The 15,438-nt window shown below is 46.4% G+C and overlaps 1 protein-coding gene across 2 annotated transcripts in view; it reads right to left on the reverse strand.

Annotated features, from left to right (window-relative positions):
• Nucleotides 1–15,438, reverse strand: part of LOC140900694 (gametocyte-specific factor 1-like) — a 610,277-nt gene that overhangs the window by 233,617 nt on the left and 361,222 nt on the right. The gene's annotated exons all lie outside the window — the stretch shown is intronic.

The following is a 15,438-nucleotide window of genomic DNA, read 5'->3' on the forward strand; positions in this document are numbered from 1 at the left end:
AAGTGAAGGTATTGGACAGTAAACAGCATATTTTGGTTCACCTGGGCCAGGAGGAGACGTATAATTTGACTGTAATATTTGTTCACGTAAAGCTATGAGAGACTGACGTACGTATTGCTGTCTGAGGTTTTGTAAGATGGCCTGGGTATATTTTTGTCTCTAGAAATGTTTTGACACTTTGATATCTTGTTCTGACATTTTTATGAAGACTGATTTTTTTTCAAAAAAGTTTTTTCTTGAAAAGTCCTTTACCCATATAGTTGTCTGCTAAAATTATTTAAAACTGAATGTCTGTATGGAATAAGAGTAAAATTGATCAAGGAACCTCTTTACAATTAATCTTCACTAAATATGTAATACATTGTTCATTGTAGGTTAGGCTAGAGTTCATGAAAATGGTTTGCAAAATAGACTGAAAATTGGCTCACAACCAATATTCCTTATGGGATAAAAGTTCCTAGTGGTTCAGCTGGAAAGTTAGGCTTTGCATTTATTTTCTTTAGTATTCTAGAAAGGGATTTTTCAAGTTGGCATCTAAATTGTTTCCTCAATCAATGGTGATCAGGTTGGGAGGGCTTAATTTGGTTTTAAATTATGAGATTAAGTGATGAGCATTCAATGTAGATTATTAGTTTAGGGCCCAATCCACTTCCATTAAAGTCAATGACAAAAGAGTGGGAACAGAAATGGGTATTTAGGCAAGCTCTCAGAAACCGGAATGTGCTTTATGCTAGATCTCATTCATGCTGATTCGGAAATAAATATCTAAGTTTTGGAAGGGGGTGGGGGGAAACAATCTTCTGCATACTGTAGAAAGGAAAATGAGGTTGCTTAATTTATATCAGTAATTGAGAACTAGAGCTCTTGAAACAATTGTATGCATTTTGAGGTCCACGCATTTAAAGGGATTTGTAGAGAAGGGGCCTAGTGATAACTGGGACTTAGTGTCATATAGAAGGAGGTTAGAAAACGAGTTTTGTTCTCCTGTGTGGTTGTGGAAATCACCATGAGTAGGGGTATCACGTCAGCTCTGGTGAAATCCTTTTGTTGTACAGCTGAACACAACAATTTGACAGCGTGTGAATCTGTAATAGCAGAAGTGGACCTGCATCATGGCTGCTGTACCTTTAGTTGGAGTGCTCTGTTTCAGCCATGGTACTGCCTTGTAGGTGTGCGCCCAGTACTGCTAAGGGCATTCTACACCCAAAATTGAAAAATTCTGCGCACAATATTTTAAAATTCTGCAAATTTTATTTGTTAATTAAATGTGGAGGCTCCAGCATGGCATTGGAGAGCACAAGCCACTGGCTGCACAGAGGTGGGAGATCATTGTGCAGCCGCCTCCTCCTCCCCCGCCCCCGCCCCCAGGGGACACGGACTCACCGGTGAGGCTGTACCCAACCCTGACACAATGCAAGGATTGGGTCTGCCCCAGAAACACCCCACCATGCCAGGTGCAACAGGTGTGGACAGGGAGGCTCACAAGGCAGGATCCGAGTTGGAACGAATCCAACTGTGGGGTGAGGGAGTTCTGTGTGGGGCAATCTGGGAGCTGGCGGCTCAGTGGGTGATCTGGATGCCCAGGAGCTTGTTGGGGGTTCTGGCTGCAAAGGTAATGGGATTCTGCATTGGGGGTCCAGGTGAAGGTAGTTGGGGCTCAGTGGGGGGAGGGGGTTGAGTTGCGGGGAGATTGAGCTCAGCAGGGGGGTCTGACTGTGAGGGGATGTCCAGATGCTGGAGGAGTGGGGATCAGTGAGTTAGATACAATTGTTGTTATTGGGTCTCTGCATGAGAATAAAATATATGCATAGACTGTAACCCAGTTCTTCCTCTCCTTGAATTTGAGCCTGCTATGGTGTCATTATCCTGGGTTTGTGGCATCACACGATTGTCATGGAAAAGCAAATGGAGTAAATTCAGCATTATTGCGTAACGGCAGCTTCTAGCAGGACTCCAGAGAGTTTTCTCAGTATTAAGTGACTTGCCTGAAATGGGTCAGGCTGTGTGTGCCCGCCTTTTCCCCCACGAGTACGACGGGATGACTTGTCTCACACCGGTGCTCTTGGGAATGCTTCTAAAGCACTCTGGAGACTGAAGCAGCTGTACTAGTGTTCCTAAAAAGGGTAAAGGAAATGGGATTTAATTCGAATCCTGCTGAGATCACTTTCCGGTGCACAAAGGGGGCCTTGTCAGAGAGCCGCTTTTCAATGAGACGTTTTCTGCGGTCGGGTAGTGGTAGAGGTAGCGTGGACTTTTTAATAGGGTCGCCAGGGCTGGAGTTAGACTTGCCTGGGCCCAGGGCTGAAGCCCAAGCCTGAGCCCTGGGCAGCAGGGCTGAGACTTGGGCTTCAGCCCTGGGATCAGGTTACAGCTCCCCCCGCCCCCTGCCTGGGCCTGAAGCCCTTGGGTTTTGACTTTGGCCCCTTCTGGCCCGGGGGAGCTAGGGCTTGGGCGGGCTCAGGGTTTGGTTCTCCCTCCTGGGGTCGCGAAGTAATTTTTGTTGTCAGAAGGGGGTCGTGGTGCAATGAAGTTTGAGAACCCCTGTTATAGCAAGTTCTCATCTTTCTCTATTATCGTTTGCCATCCTAATGCCATGTGGGAAGTAGTTTTGTTTTGCTGTATGGGGGTGGCTTGCTGCATCAGGGCCTCTAGTGGTGGAGCACGTACGGGCTCTGGCTGGGAGTTCAGATGTGGGAGTTCAGTGGGGACACTGGGGCATGGCCACTAGGTAACTCGAGGGGATGGAAGACCACGAGTGTCGATGAGGCCCCCTCGCACTAGGTCCAGGTGTCCTTCCCCCCCCCCCCTCCCCCCCGCCCGCCTGGAAGCACTCGCAGCAGCTCTGCATACTAGGCCCAAGTGTCCTTGGCCCCCGCGCCTGGAGGCACTCGCAGCAGTTATGCTGAGGATCTGCAACAATATGTTGCAGAGTCAGACTGCCTGAAACTAAACAAGGCCAAACAGGGCAGATATGGAAGAACAATGCTGACTAAAGCAGCTTTATGTATAGTTTAACAAATGATTCAGAGAACAAGGGCACTAGCTGGGAACTGGATTGGCTGGCTATATGGATACTTAGGGCAGCTTGCTATTGGATAGGTATGCTGGGAAAAAGGATGTATAAAAGCCTGTGTAACTTCCTGCTCTGGGTGCAGGATTGGAGATTCTATTCTCCCTGTACCTTTTTGCAGCTGCAAATAAACTTTTCTGCTTCTCCACCCCGTTGTGATTATTGGATGTAGCACACCGGGTAACGAACCAACCTCAGCTGTTGTTTAGCCTCTCGGCACTGGGTGCCGGCAACAATAACAATTATCAAAAAGTGTCATGTTTTCTCTAGTGACGTGCTAACATATTTTGCCACCAGGATAAATATGGACTAATTCTAATGAATTACCACAGATTTACATTGGTGTAACTGAAATTATGCATTCAATATCCTGTTTCAGGTTAGTAAAAATAAAAGAATGCTGTGGGTTTTGCGGACATGTACAAGATACAGATTTATAAAAACAACATGAAAACAGGTAGTTATGCTGGGGAAAGGGGAAGCCTTATTGAGGCTGGTGGGCATACCAGTTGTCCTTTATTGAGGATCAATGTAAAAACAATCAAGCTCTTTTGTGGAACAGATGGCTGACTTAATAGAAGTCACCATCAAGTAAAGTTGGACTAGGAGTTGAGCCATACAGTGGAAGGGGCTTTCACTAGGGTCTGAATGCAACTGCAGGGAGATGGGGTTCGGGCGGGGGGAGGAAGAGAGGGAGTGTGACACCGCAGAAGCACAAAGGAGCCCCAGGGAAGTATCTGTAGTGTGATCTCAGAAAAAGTTGAGAGAGAGAGAGAGAGAGAGAGAGCACACGCGCTTTAGGGTAGACTGCTGGATAGAAAGAGGCTTGGAATTGTGAGCCAAGAAACTATTCCTGCTGTCGTTAGGGAAATAGAACTTTGTGTATATTCTTTGTAAATAAGCAGGATTGTGTCAAAAAAATACCTGACTCCATCATCCATTTCTCCCCCAATGGAAACAACTCACAAGACCCAAAATATTCACTAATTACTCATGTCAAAAGGGATAACAATATTGTGAATTCTTTTGTTTTCCTGTTCTTCGATAAAGAATAGACCTGCTTCAGTAAAGAACCATAAACACTGAAAATACTGTTTTGTTCTCTCAGAGCTAGCTCTCAGTAGATCTAGAAAATAAGAGTGTTTGTTGTTACACAATCCTTAGAATTCAATTATTTGCACAAATCATTTTAATTTTCCTCTGATTAGGATTTAAACATAAGCAATTAGATATTCTGTATAGTGTTTAGGAAATTTGTAGGATTAAGATCAGCATGTATTCTGTATACAAGGCTTTACCATATATGCAACCTCACATCTACACTTGTAAGAGGACCACATTTCCTGAAGCAGTTTCACACCACTTCAAGCTAGGACAGTTTTAAGCTACTTTATGTTTCAAATGTGAATGGTGTCCGCTGTGTCAATTAATTTTTTAAAATTATGACCATGATCTAAGATACACATTTTCAGAATTTTCTTAGATCATATGCTCGGATGAATAAGGCTGCTTTCCTGAACTGCGGTCCATATTTGGAACTGTCTTTATAGTTTAGACTCAACCACCCTTCTTATACAGTTTGGAAGTTGTTCGATACTCCCTCGGGACCAGATTTACTCTTCTTTACACAGATTTGGGCCTTAGTCGGGGAGCGACATACTCATGTAACGGAGGAGCAGAATTTGGCCCTCATATGGGTTCAGTCTCTCAGTTAGGCCTGTCTTTTTATCTTATCTATTGATATAGCATCCATCCCGAGAGTAGAAGAGCAGCTGTCCCATTTCAGACGAGATACATCAATACCTATATTGATTATTCACAATGTTTTTATCTTTGTTGTACTGTTCCTTTTGAGAAATAAGAAAATAGAGTAAAAGTAAAATGTACTTTTTCTCCCAAATCTATGTGCCATTCCTGATCTTGATTGAACAGGGGAGAGCGTCTTTCCTCTGGATTAAGAATCCAGCTGAGACAACTACCCCAGCCCCACACATTCTACAAGGGAATCCAAAGTCAGAGCAGTGGCGTTCAGTGAAGGGTAGCTGCTCTCTTTGAACATCCTGATAGATGAAATAAAGGACTGGGGGTCATCATTAAAAGTACCTTAAATGGGAGCTCAATCCCCAGAGCAATGATTGCCGAATCAGGAAAAAACAAGAAAGTATGTTGTCTCAGGGATTGGCATATTCAAGTTTACAAGAGAGACGATAAAGACTGGCCATGATGTAGAAAAATCTAAATTCAAGTTTGCCAGTAAGAAAAGAGCCTGAGTAATAGTCAGCTAAAGAATGGAAGGGACCAGTTTACCCAGGAAGTTACAAGAGCCTTTATTAAAATGGAGAGCTACTTTTGTCCTTCTGTCTGCTTGCTTCTGGCAAAGGTTGACTCCGGAATAGAGGGGGAATCTCTTGGGGTCCAGCAGCTCTGCTGGCTTGGGAAAGTGTGCACTGCATCACCCACTCCTCCCTGTGTGAGACAATCTCTGTGCCTCTGTTTCGACAGTTCAAAACCCTTAAAAATATCTTTCTTTACAGCTCAATACAGAAATTGCCAGAACCTAGCCCTGTACTTTTTTCTTTAAAAACAAACAATGAAATGGGGATGTTTGCGTGACAATGATATGAACCGATGTCGGTATTTTTATATCTTTAGACGCCCAACAAATACATAAAAATCTGCATGAAAATAACAATTAGTAAGTTTGCAAAACTGAGCAATGGAAAGTTCGGAAATGCCAGGATTCAGGGAGTCTGAGTACTGTGCACGTGCATTTTGACACAGTCTTGAATTGCACAATGGTAGTATTTTTTTCCACAGGCCCCTCATTCAGTGACCATTGAAGTGTTGTTTGTTGTTTGCCTTCCGACACTGTGTACATACTTCTGCAACGTGAACACATCAAGTCAGGTTCCAGGTCGCAGTCCTTCTCTTCCAGGGGCTCAGTGGCCAGGGCCCAGTATATCTAAAATATCAGGTAAATCCCTGGGATTAGGGGTGTGGCTGACAGGGCCTATTTCTCAGGCACCATGAAGTGTTCTACTCGAAGGATGAGGCTTGTCTGTGCAGTAGATAGAGCTTTCTCAGGGGACAGTCTGTGACAGGAGAACAAACTCCCATGTCATTCCGAGGCTATTAGAGAGACAAGGTGGGTGAGGGATAGGGTGACCAGATAGTGAGTATGAAAAATCGTGATGGGGGTGGGGTGGGATTGATAGGCGCCTAAACCCTGAATATCTGGACTGTCCCTATAAACTTAGGACATCTGGTCACCCTAGCTGAGGTAATATCTTCTGTTGGACCAGCTTCTGTTGGTGAAATAAATAACCTTTCAAGGACCTGAAGGAGAACTCTGTGCAGTCCTTTCACCAACAGAAGTTAGTCCAATAAAAGATATTACCATGACAGATGTGAGTTATATTATTAATGTACTAGAGGAAGCTACTCAGATACTTCATTGATGAGAACAGTAGAAAAACCTAGATAGAATAAAGTGAAGGAGAAAGAGAGAGCCTCTTTCTGAGATTATCCTTTTCCTTCTCCCTAACGATCCTATTTGCTAACAAAGATATACATTCTTAGTGCTGTTGTGGCTTTGTGCAGAAGTGTGAATTGTCTCAGTAGATTCTGATGTATTTTATCTTTCAGGCAAAGATATCGAAAACAGGGAATACAAACAACACATGTTATGCAAACCCGCACCACTAGGTGGAAGCAGATATTTTGAGTTGTCATTAATTGAGAAACCATTTCAAAAAGCAAAGTAATGTTCTTGGAATTCTGCTTTAAGCCACAAGGCACACAGCTAAGCAGAGTCATCTTTTGAGTGCTGGATCTTTAATTTTTTTTTCCATACGAGAACCTGCTTAAAATTCCATTAATAAACTGTGTTCTCTTCACTCTCCTATTTGTCTGTGCTGTGACGGAAAAATATAATTGTCTGTCAATAATGGCTTTTATTTGAAGCAGAGAGTTAGAAAACATGTGTGTAAAATGCTTTGAAGAAGAAAATCTTCAAAAGATTGGAAAAAGGCTAATGTAGTGCCAATCTTTAAGAAAGGGAAGAAGGAGGATCCTGGGAACTACAGGCCAGTCAGCCTCACCTCAGTCCCTGGAAAAATCATGGAGCAGGTCCTCAAAGAATCAATCCTGAAGCACTTAGAGGAGAGGAAAGTGATCAGGAACAGCCAGCATGGATTCACCAAGGGAAGGTCATGCCTGACTAATCTATTCGCCTTTTATGATGAGATTACTGGTTCTGTGGATGAAGGGAAAGCAGTGGATGTATTGTTTCTAGACTTTAGCAAAGCTTTTGACACGGTCTCCCATAGTATTCTTGTCAGCAAGTTAAGGAAGTATGGGCTGGATGAATGCACTATAAGGTGGGTAGAAAGCTGTCTAGATTGTCGGGCTCAACGGGTAGTGATCAATGGCTCCATGTCTAGTTGGCAGCCGGTGTCAAGTGGAGTGCCCCAGGGGTCGGTCCTGGGGCCAGTTTTGTTCAATATCTTCATAAATGATCTGGAGGATGGTGTGGATTGCACTCTCAGCAAATTTGCGGATGATACTAAACTGGGAGGAGTGGTGGATACGCTGGAGGGGAGAGATAGGATACAGAAGGACCTAGACAAATTGGAGGATTGGGCCAAGAGAAATCTGATAAGGTTCAACAAGGACAAGTACAGAGTTCTGCACTAAGGAAGGAAGGAAGGAAATCCCATGCACTGCTACAGACAGGGGACCGACTGGCTAAGCAGCAGTTCTGCAGAAAAGGAGCTGGGGATGACAGTGGATGAGAAGCTGGATATGAGTCAGCAGTGTGCCCTTGTTGCCAAGAAGGCCAATGGTATATTGGGCTGTATTAGTAGGAGCATTGCCAGCAGATGGAGGGAAGTGGTTATTCCCCTCCATTTGGCACTGGTGAGGCCACACCTGGAGTGTTGCGTCCAGTTTTGGTCCCCCCACTACAGAACAGATGTGCACAAATTGGAGGGAGTCCAGCGGAGGGCAACGAAAATTATTAAGGAGCTGGGGCACATGACTTATGAGGAGAGGCTGAGGGAACTGGGGTTATTTAGTCTGCAGAAGAGAAGAGTGAGGGGGAATCTGATAGCAGCCTTTAACTACCTGAAAGGGGGTTCCAAAGAGGATGGAGCTAGGCTGTTCAAAGTGGTGGCAGATGACAGAACAAGAAGCAATGGTCTCAAGTTGCAGCGGGGGAGGTCTAGGTTGGATATTAGGAAACACTATTTCACTAGGAGGGTGGTGAAACACTGGAATGGGTTCCCTAGGGAGATGGTGGAAACTCCATCCTTCGAGGTTTTTAAGGCCCGGCTTGACAGAGCCTTGGCTTGGATGATTTAGTTGGTGTTGGTCTTGCTCTGAGCAGGGGGTTGGACTAGATGACCTCCTGAGGTCCCTTCCAACCCTGATATTCAATGATTCTAAGCTGGTCCCTGGTATCAAAAAGGTTGAAAAATACTGATTTATGTAATCAATCTGGCCCGTCCTCCTTACTTCCAGCTATCTAGAAAACCTCCTACAGTCCGTTGGCCCATGTTCCTTCTGTGCTTGCCCTCTGTACATTGATACAAATGCGGATAAATAGCATGGAAGGTGTGAGGGGAGACACATTTGTGATGGCAAGAAAACTGCTGCATGGACACAAACTGAATCCTGAAGAAGAGGTCTATGTATGCTTGAAATCTTGTGTGTCTCACTTTCAGAAGTTGGTCCTCCCCTACCTTGTCCCTTCTGTGTAACTGTTAAGTGATTAAGGTGACTCGTGCCTGTCTCTGGGTCATAGTATGGACTAGGAGGGAACATTTTCAAAAAGTGCCTGTGACTTAGGCCCTCACTATGTTCAGTGAGTGTTGGGCTCTTAAGCACCTGCCAACCTCTGCACTTTACAGGGCCAAGTGCACTGTAGTGCAAATTGCATCCTTAACTCCAGACATGTTTGTTTGAGTTTGATGTTTTTCTAAATCCAGCAGAGATGGCCTTGGAGTCTGAAGGTAAATGCAAAAGGATTTACTTCAGAATGCCGTGCTTCTGCCAATCCTTAGCATGTCACTGCTGTACAACTAGTTAATTTGGTAGCTTCAAGGGTTTTTATAGTAATGTTTATTTCCAGCTCACTGTTCTGCATAAGTATAGTCATTAATATGCACTACTGATTGCGCTTTCCTCATTTTTAATGGAATATTCCACTCACCCAAAATCCGAAGTGAATTTGGTTGGGTACACACAATGAGTGCCAACTTAGCAGTTTAGCATTTTTGTCTCGGCTATTAAAAATTGATAGCTTAACCCCGTTAGAGGGCGGCTCCAGTACCTAGTATGCTTCCACTCTTGTTAATTGTGTTGATGATAAACTTAGATCTTGTTTTACAGAATGTTTTCTTTTGTCTTTTTATTCCTTCTCTTCCAGTTGATGCTTTGGATCCAGAGAGGTTAATACAATGTCCCTATGATAAGTATCATCGAATCAGGGCCTGTTGGTTTCCCTATCATCTGATAAAGTGCAGGAAGGTAGGATGCGTCCGATGAAGTGAGCTGTAGCTCACGGAAGCTTATGCTCAAATAAATTGGTTAGTCTCTAAGGTGCCACAAGTCCTCCTTTTCTTTTTGCAAATACAGACTAACATGGCTGTTACTCTGAAGGTAGGATGGGATGTTAAGGTCTCTAATGCACTTGGGAAATCATATTTTTGTAAATGCTTATGCATGGTGAGCTCGGTATGCTGTGCTGCCTTTTGCTAGAAGGATGCCTTCACTTGCTATTAGGCTGGAAGAAGCCGTCTTGATTTCATATTTATATCGCTCATCCATTTACCACTTAGTAAAAGCATCCAGTTCATATTTAGTAATGCCCTTCTGATCAGTGCATTTACCCTGAAGAAAGGTGAAACAGGTTCTTCAGAATACCTAGCTCAGTGATGGGATCCTATTCTCTTCCAACAGTTCACTCATGGGACCAGGCTATTTACTTCCCACTTCAGGCCATGGAGCAAATGCAGCCAGTGTTATATGGATGCCTTCTGGCTGGCCAAAGCAGAAGTGATCTGATGTTGCAGTTAATTCTTTACTTTGCAATCAGAGCAGGAGAGCTGCTAAGCCATCTTTTTTCATCTTGCTAATAACTCTATTCAGTGTACATCTGTCTGCAAGTCCCTCTTCGCAGTCTTCTATCCTGGGCGAGAATGCTGTATATTTAAGAGGAGAATCTGCTCCTTTCTTTTGTCCTCTCAGTCTAGTATCTTATTTTAAGCTCTCCAGTGCTAGTGTATATTAGTTGTACAGGTATAAGCACACTTATACTGGTATAACTGCCTCCATGAGTTAAGATGATGTCCTGGTATGATGGTATTGGTTAGGAATCACACCCCTAGCCAACATCGCTATAGTGATAGAAAAGCCATGCAGAGCAAGCCTGAGCAGTGGGTTCGTCCTCTTTGTATTCTTGCTCTTTTCTAAGGGTAAAGGTTCTTCATTCAGTGGGGGACAGTAGTGCTCTTCTATGTCCACACTAGTTTACCTATACTGGCAAAATGCTCCCAATATAGACGTGGCCTCAGCTGGAACATTGAGTAACTTCCCTCCTGTTTCAGAAGGGTTACATTAACTGCAAAGACTTAAGCTCTAGCGCAGGCAGAGACTTATCATAGAATATCGGGGTTGGAAGGGACCTCAGGAGGTCATTTAGTCCAACCCCCTGCTCAAAGCAGGACCAATCCCCAACTAAATCATCCCAGCCAGGGCTTTGTCAAGCCTGACCTTAAAAACCTCTAAGGAAGGAGATTCCACCACCTCCCTAGGTAACCCATTCCAGGGCTTCACCACCCTCCTAGTGAAAAAGTTTTTCTTAATATCCAACCTAAACCTCCCCCACTGCAACTGGAGACCATTACTCCTTGTTCTGTCATCAGCTACCACTGAGAACAGTCTAGAGCCATCCTCTTTGGAACCCCCTTTCAGGTAGTTGAAAGCAGCTATCAAATCCCCCCCTCCTTCTTCTCTTCCGCAGACTAAACAATCCCAGTTCCCTCAGCCTCTCCTCATAAGTCCCCTAATCATTCTTGTTGCCCTCCGCTGGACGTTTTCCGATTTTTTCACATCCTTCTTGTAGTGTGGGGCCCAAAAGTGGACACAGTAGTCCAGATGAGGCCTCACCAATGTCGAGTAGAGGGGAACGATCACGTCCCTCGATCTGCTGGCAATGCCCCTACTTATACATCCCAAAATGCCATTGGCCTTCTTGGCAACAAGGGCACACTGCTGACTCATATCCAGCTTCTCGTCCACTGTAACCCCTAGGTCCTTTTCTGCAGAACTGCGGCCGAGCCTTTTGGTCCCTAGTCTGCAGCGGTGCATGGGATTCTTCCCTCCGAAGTGCAGGACTCTGCACTTGTCCTTGTTGAACCTCATCAGATTTCTTTTGGCACAATCCTCCAACTTGTCTAGGTCCCTCTGTATCCTATCCCTACCCTCCAACCTATCTACTTCTCCTCCCAGTTTAGTGTCATCTGCAAACTTGCTGAGGGTGCAATCCACGCCATCCTCCAGATCATTAATGAAGATACTGAACAAAACCGAACCCAAGACCGACCCTTGGGGCACTCCACTTGATACTGGCTGCCAACTAGACATGGAGCCATTGATCACCACCCATTGAGCCCGACAGTCTAGCCAGCTTTCTATCCACCTTATAGTCCGTTCATCCAGCCCATACTTCTTTTACTTGCTGGCAAGAATATTGTGGGAGACCATGTCAAAAGCTTTGCTAAAGTCAAGGAATAACACATCCACTGCTTTCCCCTCATCCACAGAGCCAGTTATCTCATCATAGAAGGCAATTAGATTAGTCAGGCATGACTTGCGCTTGGTGAATCCATGCTGACTGTTCCTGATCACTTTCCTCTTGTAAGCAGAATCGGGATGAGCTCCACCCTGACATCTGGTGGTGAGGTGTGGCAAGTTGAGGAAAAGAACTTCAGGGGCCGATCTCATTTGCATAGGCACACCCACCCCGCCTAGAATGAGGCCATAGCTGCCCAAATGGTCACTTTGGCTGCTGTGGGATCCCCATTGTCTCTGTTATTGGGGCAGGAAGAATAAATTGTTATTACCCTGATTATGGGAATCAAGGACAGGGGAACTGTACTTGGCCTTTTGTTATGATGGAGGGACTCGCCATCAATTAAGTAGCACTCACTAGGCAAGGGACATGGGTTCCAAAACGCTGTGAAGGGAGAGAGGCTGGGGATGGGTATTAATCTTTGGTGGCATGCCCCCCCCCACCTCTTGTGAGGGCTTTACATGCTAATTGCACTTCCTCCTCTTTCCACTATAATTTTGATTCTATTAGGAGTCTAGTTACAGGCTGCTGAGCTGGCTCAACCATTTGAAGAAAACCACTCGCCCCCTTCAGGCGAACGCCAGGTGGCGAAGCTCCAGGCCCAAGGTGACAGCATGAAGCAGAGTTCAAATCAGAGTCCTGGTGTTACCGTAACACCGGCATGGCAGTCGGTGGCAGGTTGCCAAAGCTCAGGCTCCAGGCCCCGCCCTGCCCTCACCCCGTAGCCCCCTTATCGGCCAGGGAGAGCCTACAGATAACGAGGGATCAATGAAGAGCAGCCGCCCTCTATCCCACACAGGCTCACAGACGAGCCCGTGATGCTGTTAACAGCCACCCAAGGGACAAAGGGTGTTGGATCAATGGGCCCCAGATTCCTGCCAGGGCAGCCATCTCCTCTCACCCCAAAGCTCTGGCACAGAAGGAAAGGCTGCCTGGGAGAACCCCTTGGCAGGGAGCTTTGCTCAGGACGCAAGGGTCCCTCTGCCGGCTCTCGTGCAGGGTGTCCACTGAGCCATGGGGCAGAAGCAGTCAGGTTAATCCAGCTCTGGATTGCCTTTGCACTGCAGCAGCAGCCTCTGAAGACTGATCAGCAAGCGAGGCCACGCCCTGATAACAGGGCTGGACAGACAGATGCTGTGTGGAAAGGCCAAGCAAAGTGCCCGTGGCCTTCCCTACCCCACCAGCCCAGCCTTCCCTGCCCAGCATCTGCCAATCCCAGCCTAGCCTTTGCCCCTTCTACCCACCGCCCATGCCCCCCATGTCCCAGCCCCCCAATTTTTCCCACCCAGCACCTGCTTCCCCCAACCCAGCCTCCCGCAACCAACACCCCCTCAACTTCCCACCCAGTGCCTGCCACCCTCCTTCCAGCACCTGCTGCTGCCACCGCCCCAACCCCTTCCCCACAAGCCTTCCCTGACACCCTCAGCCAGCCTTCCCTCCCCCCGCCCAGTCAGTCTTCCCCACTTTCCACCTCACTCTCTCCAGCCTGCCCTGCCCCACCCAGCATCCCACCCCACAACCCACCCTTTCCCACCCAGTGGCTCAGCTAAGCCTTGCAGCTCCCCTCATTAACAGTGGCAGCTACTTCAGAGGACATCTCTGTGCTGCTTGTTGCTGGCGTACTTTGGAGCTAATAGGCACACAGAGCCCACCATCTATGCAGCGTCACCAGCTTCAGAGCTCAGAAGTGAGGCCCCCAAAATCATGGGATTACAAAACTGATCAGTTTGGGTTCTTTATTTATCCCTCCATGGAGCTGCAGTTCTGATCTGGGGGTCTTTTTCTTATATAGGTCCCAGCCATGAGCACTAGACACTGACTTCATTGGCTAAGCAAAAACTGGAATTCTCACAAATTCACATGACTCCAGGAGCTGGGACTTTAAGAAAGCCACCAGTTCTCCTGAGAGTCAGTGACCTTGGCTGTGCTCAGGGGAGGCTCAGCTCTGTTCCCAGGTGCCCAGCTGTGACCTGCTTGGGAGCACTCTGTCACAAGTGTGATACTGGGGAGAAAGGAGCACACAAGGGGCATGGCCCATGCCTGAGAGACAGCTGGACACATTTCCATGTGCAGCATCAGGTTTAAAATGTACCAGACCTTAATAAAGTGGGAATTTTCTGTAACATTTTTAAATAATTCTATGCATGCCTCAGTTTCCCTCTGTACTTCACACTGTTACCCAATGGGTCTGGAGGGTTAAAATGCCCATGGGGCAAAGCAGGAGACATGAGGTTCCTGGACTTTCAGAAAGCCTTTGACAAAGAGCCTTTGGTGGGGGTCCTAAGCAAAGTAAGCAGTCACGGGATAAGAGGGAAAGTCCTCTCACGGATCACTAACTTAAAAGACAGGAAGTAAAGGATAGGAATAAATGGTCAATATTCAGCATGGAGAGAGGTAAACAGTGGTGTCCCCCAGGGATCTGTACGGGGACTAGTGATGTTCAACATATTCATAAATGATCTGGAAAAGGGGGTAAATGGTGATGTGGCAAAAAGTGCAAATGATAGAAACGTACTCAAGACAGATAAGTCCAAAGCAGACCGTGAAGAATTACAAAGGAACCTCAGACAACAGGGTGACTGGGCAACAAAATGGCAGATGAAATTCCATGTTGGTAAGTGCAAAGTAATGCTCATTAGAAAACATAATCCCAACAATACATATAAAATGAGGGGGGTTTATCATATCAATGATGAGCTGTTACCACTCAAGAAAGATCCTGGGGTCACTGTGGATAGTTCTCTGAAAGCATCTGCTCAGTGTGCAGCAGCAGTCAAAAAAGCGAACAGAATATTAGCAGGGATCAGCACTGTCGACTCTGGGCCTGCAGAGGGATCCGTCAAGTCTGGTGCCACTGGACCCTCCTGCTAGAGAGTGCCAGGTGGAGGAGCAGGAGCTCCCTTCCATCCTGGACACGTTTGAGGTGGCCAGGGACTTGATTGCCATGATGGCACCGCAGTTTCCCACCAGGCAAGATAGACCTCCGGCACCACAAGGCACGGCGCCGTCCAGAAGCAAGCCCATGATGATGAAGCTCTGCTCGCCTTCCCCACGGCACCATCCTCCGACACTGTCCTGCTTGGACCACCCTGCCAGATTGGCTGAAGAAGTTAGCTGTCTGGTTCTTAAACTCAGCAGCAGCAGTCGCTCGCTGGGTGCTCAGTGATTCTCTGCCTCCCTGGGCTCAGCTCTTGCCAAGCCCTGCTTCTGCTCTGTTCCTCCACAGCTTCAGCCCAGATCCTGTCCTACATCCAGCCTTGCTCCTGCCTCAGAACCAGCCCTGCTCCCTTCTTCCCTGCCCCCGGTGATCCGGTTCTGACCCTTGGCTCTGATTCCTGACTCCAACTCTCTCTTGATTCTAGAGTGACCAGATATCCTGATTTGATAGGAACAGTCCTGATCTGGGGGTCTTTTTCTTATATAGGTTCCTATTACCCCACCCCCATCCCAATTGTTCACATTTGCTGTCTGGTCACCCTACTTGATTCTTGGCTCTGCCATTTGGATTCTGACT

Source organism: Lepidochelys kempii, chromosome 20 (assembly GCF_965140265.1).
Source record: "Lepidochelys kempii isolate rLepKem1 chromosome 20, rLepKem1.hap2, whole genome shotgun sequence".
Classification (NCBI taxonomy): Eukaryota; Metazoa; Chordata; order Testudines; family Cheloniidae; genus Lepidochelys; species Lepidochelys kempii.